The following is a 6,000-nucleotide window of genomic DNA, read 5'->3' as shown; positions in this document are numbered from 1 at the left end:
ATCAGTCCATCATATATCGTCATTATTGCCTTTCACTTGCACGACCGAACGGTGTGTATAATAATAATAGTGCATGTGCATTGGACTAAGCTAGAATCTGCAAGCATTCAACTCAAGAGAGAAGACAAAGTAATATGGGCTCTATGTTAAATAAACAATCATGCATATGAGAGCCACTAAACATTTTCAATATGGTCTTCTACTCTCGACCCCCAAAGGAAAGAAAAGAAAATAAAACTATTTACACGGGAAAGCTCCCAACAAGCAAGAAGAAGAACGAGAATTCTTTTTTGAGTTTTCATTTTAATTACTACGAGCATGGAAATTAAACTAACTAATTTTTTTTGGTTTCCTTAAGGTTTATCAAACACACAAGAAGAAAACTAGAAAAAGAAATTAAACTAGCATGGATAATACAATGAAAGAGTATGAGCATGAACAACTAGAATAGTGTGTGAACATGAATGTAAAGTCGGTGAGAAATACATACTCCCCCAAGCTTAGGCTTTTGCCTAAGTTGGTCTAATGCCAAGGATAGCCTGCCTGATATCCGAAGTTATAACTGGGGTCATACTGAGATGCAGCAGCAAATGCATCCTGAGCTGCGGCATGTTGGCGAGCCGCCTCTGCTCTCGCCTCGTGTTCAGCTGCCTTCTCCCTGGTAACAACATATCTTCGTTTTGCCTGGTAATCAAAAAGGGAAGGAGCAAGGAGAGTAACATGGACAGAGCTACGTCTGTCAAAGATTAGTTGATACTGGAGGAATTGTTCATTCCTCAAAAGAAAACGATGTTTGACCATCGCGTCATAATCTAAATAAGCAGGAAGCAACTCCATATCCTCCTCTCATGGGGCTATACCAAGATAATTAGCAACACGGGTCGCATAAATCCCTCCAAATAAATCTCCAGATATACCATTATTATGCATCCTACATGCAACTATTGCCCCCAAGTTGTAATCTTTATTACCTAACACAACACTCTTGAGGACACAAAGATCAGGGACACACATGTGACATGCTTCATCTTTACCGTTAATGCATCTACCAATGAAGAGGGAAAATAATGTATAGCAGGAAAATGAATGCTCCCTATAGTAGCTTGTGCTATATCCCTAGATTCTCCCACAGTAATACTAGCAAGAAAGTCTTTATATTCAGATCTGTGGCGTCCATGAACATTGCCCCACTGCGGGAGTTTGCAAGCAGTTGTAAAATCTTCTAGGTCCATGGTATAAGATTTATCATAAATATCAAACAGGACACTCTGAGAATTACGCAAAGATGTATATTTAAACCTTCTCACAAATGAATCACTCAATTAGTAGTACCAAGGACACTTATCTTGTATGAAGTCCTGAAGATCGGCATTACGCATATATGCATCAAATTCATCCTTGATGCCTGCATTGACCATAAACTCGTCTGATGGCCACTCATAGGCTCTCACTTCGGCATCCCTCGGTGGTTCATCGTCTTGCTCACGCATAGCATGCCTAGGTCCTTTCTTTGTTGAGGAACCACCTTGGTACATTCTCCTAGACATATTTCTTCCTCTAAAAAGATTTAGGATTTTTAGTAACTTCAAAATAAAAGTGAATAAAATTAAACAAGATTGGTAGCAACCACTCCTACAAGTGCCTAGAGCCTATATCATGCATTAGAATTACTTGGGACCTTGTAAATTTGACATGCAGGCTCAAGAACAGGGTCACCTATGCAGCAAAAATTTGCAATGAATAAAGCACTAGAACAAAAACTAACTGGACCAATGGAGGAGTCACATGCCAAGCAACAATCTCCCAAAGCAGTTTCGTGAATGGAGCTTTGAGCAAGGAGATCGAAAATCGCAGCAAAATTAGCTAGAACTCGTGCTTGAGCTGGATGGGGATTTTTCGGGAGGAAGATGGAGTGTGTGGGTGCGGGAATAAGTGGAGGGGGACACCGTGGGCCCATGAGACAGGGGGCGCACCCAGGGGGTGTGGGCGCCTCCACCCTCGTGGACAGGTGCTTGCCCCCTATAGTTTTCTCAGTGCCTAAAATCCTCAAATATTCCATAAAAAATCATACTAAATTTGCACGTCATTTGGAGCACTTTTATTTTTGGCATATTTTTTTATTGCACGGATAATTTAGAAAACAGAGAGATAATACTACTTTTGCTTTATTTATTCTAAATGACAGAGAATAAAAAGAGGGTACAGAAGGTTGTGCCTTCTAGTTTCATCCATCTCATGATTATCAAAATGAATCCACTAACAAGGTTGATCAAGTCTTGTTAACAAACTCATTCTGAATAACACGGAACCAGAGAAATTTCGAATAACACTAAGTTAACTCAACGGGGATATGAACATCCCCAACAATAAGAATATCATACTTTTTCTTGACAGTAGGAAGAGGAAATTCAAAACCTCCAATAATGATAGTTGGACTTTTTACAATAGAATTGATGCTATGAACTTGAGGTTGTTTCCTCGGGAAGTGTACCGTATGCTCATTACCGTTAACATGAAAAGTCACATTGCCTTTGTTGCAATCAATAACAGCCCTTGCAGTATTCAAAAAGGGTCTACCAAGGATAATCGACATACTATCGTCCTCGGGAATATCAAGAATAACAAAGTCCGTTAAGATAGTGACATTTGCAACCACAACAGGCACATCCTCACAAATACCGACAGGTATAGCGGTTGATTTATCAGCCATTTGCAAAGATATTTCAGTAGGTGTCAACTTATTCAATTCAAGTCTACGATATAAAGAGAGAAGCATAACACTAACACCGGCTCCAAGATCACATAAAGCAGTTTTAACATAATTTCTTTTAATGGAGCATGGTATAGTTGGTACTCCTGGATCTCCAAGTTTCTTTGGTATTCCACCCTTAAAAGTATAATTAGCAAGCATGGTGGAAATTTCAGCTTCCGGTATCTTTCTTTTATTTGTAATGATATCCTTCATATACTTAGCATAAGGATTTAATTTAAGCATATCAGTTAAGCGCATACGTAAGAAGATAGGTCTAATCATTTCAGCAAAGCGCTCAAAATCCTCATCATCCTTTGTCTTGGATGGTTTAGGAGGAAAGGGCATGGGTTTCTGAACCCATGGTTCTCTTTCTTTACCGTGCTTCCTAGCAACAAAATCTCTCTTATCATAACGTTGATTCTTTGATTGTGGGTTATCAAGATCAACAACAGGTTCAATCTCTACATCATTATTTTTGCTAGGTTGAGCATCAACATGAACATTATCATTAACATTATCACTAGGTTCATGTTCATCACCCGATTGTGTTTCGACATCAGAAATAGAAATATCATTGGGATTATCAGGCGTGTCTACAATAGGTTCACTAGAAGCATGCAAAGTCCTATCGTTTTTCTTTTTCTTCTTTTTAGAAGAACTAGATGCCTCTAAATTATTTCTCTGAGAATCCTGCTCGATTCTCTTAGGGTGGCCTTCAGGATACAAAGGGTCCTAAGTCATTCTACCGTTCTAGTAGCCACTCTAACAGCAAAGTCATGTTTATTATTTAGTTCATCGAGCAAATCACTTTGAGATTTAAGTACTTGCTCAGCTTGAGTGGTAACCATAGAAGCATATTTGATAATGATTGTAAGTTCACCTTTAACTCTAGCCATATAATCACTCAAGCGTCCTATCTCGAAAGCATTATTCTTTAATTCTCTACCAACATAAGCATTCAAACTTTCTAGCCTAGCCATAAAGTCATCAAATTCATCTAAGCATGGGCTATGGAATTTAGTAGAAGGAATTTCAACTTTATCATATCTATAGAGAGAATTTACCTTTACTACCTGTGTCGGGTTATCAAGACAATGTGTTTCTTCAATAGGCGGTATATTAAGACCATGTATTTCTTCAATAGGAGGTAAATTCTTAACATCTTCAACTTTAATACCTTTTTCTTTCATTGATTTCTTTGCCTCTTGCATATCTTCAGGACTGAGAAATAGAACACCCTCTTCTTCGGAGTTGGTTTAGGTATAGGCTCAGGAGTTGGCTCAATTGGCTCAAGAATTGCCTCAGGAATTGGCTCGGGAAGAGTCCAATTATTTTCATTAGTCAACATGTTATTCAATAGTAATTCAGCTTGGTCGGCTGTTCTTTCCCTGAAAACACAACTAGCACAACTATCCAAGTAGTCCTTGGAAGCATCGGTTAGTCCATTATAAAAGATATCAAGTATTTCATTTTTCTTAAGAGGGTGATCAGGCAAAGCATTAATTAATCGGAGAAGCGTCCCCCAAGCTTGTGGGAGACTGTCTTCTTTGATTTGCACAAAATTATATATTTCCCGCAAGGCAGCTTGTTTCTTATGAGCAGGGAAATATTTAGCAGAGAAGTAATAAATCATATCCTGGGGACTACGCACACAACCAGGATCAAGAGAATTAAACCAAGTTTTAGCATCACCCTTTAATGAGAACGGAAATATCTTAAGGATATAATAATAGCGAGACTTCTCATCATTAGTAAACATGGTGGCTATATCATTTAACTTGGTAAGATGTGCCACAACAGTTTCAGATTCAAGGCCATAAAAAGGATCAGATTCAACCAAAGTAATAATCCCAGGATCAACAAAGAATTCATAATCCTTATCAGTAACACGGATAGGTGAAGTAGCAAAAACGGGGTCAGGTTTCATTCTAGCATTAAGAGATTGTTGCTTCCATTTAGCTAATAACTTCTTAAGATCATATCTATCTTTGCAAGCAAAAATAGCTCTAGCAGCTTCTTCATCCATAACATAACCCTCAGGAACAACAGGTAATTCATAATCAGGGGGAGAACTTTCATCATCACTATCATCAATAATATCATCATTAATAATTTCATTCTCTCTAACCCTAGCAAGTTGTTCATCAAGAAATCCACCTAATGGCAAAGTAGTATCACACACAGAAGTAGTTTCCTCATAAGTATCGTGCATAGCAGAAGTGGCATCATCAATAACATGCGACATATCAAAATTCATAGCAGTAGCAGGTTTAGGTGTCGCAAGATTACTCAAAACAAAAGAAGAATCTAGTGCAGAGCTAGATGGCAGTTCCTTACCTCCCCTCATAGTTGAGGGGAAAATCTTTGTTCTTTCGTCTTTCAAGTTCCTCATAGTGATCAACAGATATAATCCCAAGTGACAGAAAGAATAGAGCTATGCCCCCGGCAACGGCGCTAGAAATTAGTCTTGATAACCCACAAGTGTAGGGGATCGCAACAGCTTTTGCGGGTAGAGTATTCAACCCAAATTTATTGTTTCGACACAAGGGGAGCCAAAGAATATTCTGAAGTATTAGCAGTTGAGTTGTCAATTCAACCACACCTGGATAACTTAGTATCTACAGCAAAGTATTTAGTAGCAAAGTAGTACGATAGTGAAGGTAATAGTGGCAAAAGTAAAGATAGCAGTTTTGTAGTGATTGTAACAGTAGCAACGGAAAAGTAAATAAGCAAAGCACAATATGTGAAAAGCTCGTAGGCATTGGATCAGTGATGGATAATTATGTCGGATGTGATTCCTCATGTAATAGTTATAACATAGGGTGACACAGAACTAGCTCCAGTTCATCAATGTAATGTAGGCATGTATTCCGAATATAGTCATACATGCTTATGGAAAAGAACTTGCATGACATCTTTTGTCCTACCCTCCCGTGGCAGCGGGGTCCTAATGGAAACTAAGGGATATTAAGGCCTCCTTTTAATAGAGTACCATACCAAAGCATTAACACATAGTGAATACATGAACTCCTCAAACTACGGTCATCACCGAGAAGTATCCCGATTATTGTCAATTCAGGGTTGTCAGATCATAACACATAATAGGTAATTATAGACTTGCAAGATAGGATCAAGAACTCACATATATTCATGAAAACATAATAGGTTCAGATCTGAAATCATGGCACTCGGGCCCTAGTGACAAGCATTAAGCATAGCAAAGTCATAGCAACATCAATCTCAGAACA

The sequence above is a fragment of the Triticum aestivum genome, chromosome 5B (assembly GCF_018294505.1).
Source record: "Triticum aestivum cultivar Chinese Spring chromosome 5B, IWGSC CS RefSeq v2.1, whole genome shotgun sequence".
NCBI classification, from domain to species: Eukaryota; Viridiplantae; Streptophyta; class Magnoliopsida; order Poales; family Poaceae; genus Triticum; species Triticum aestivum.
This window is presented reverse-complemented; position numbering follows the sequence as displayed.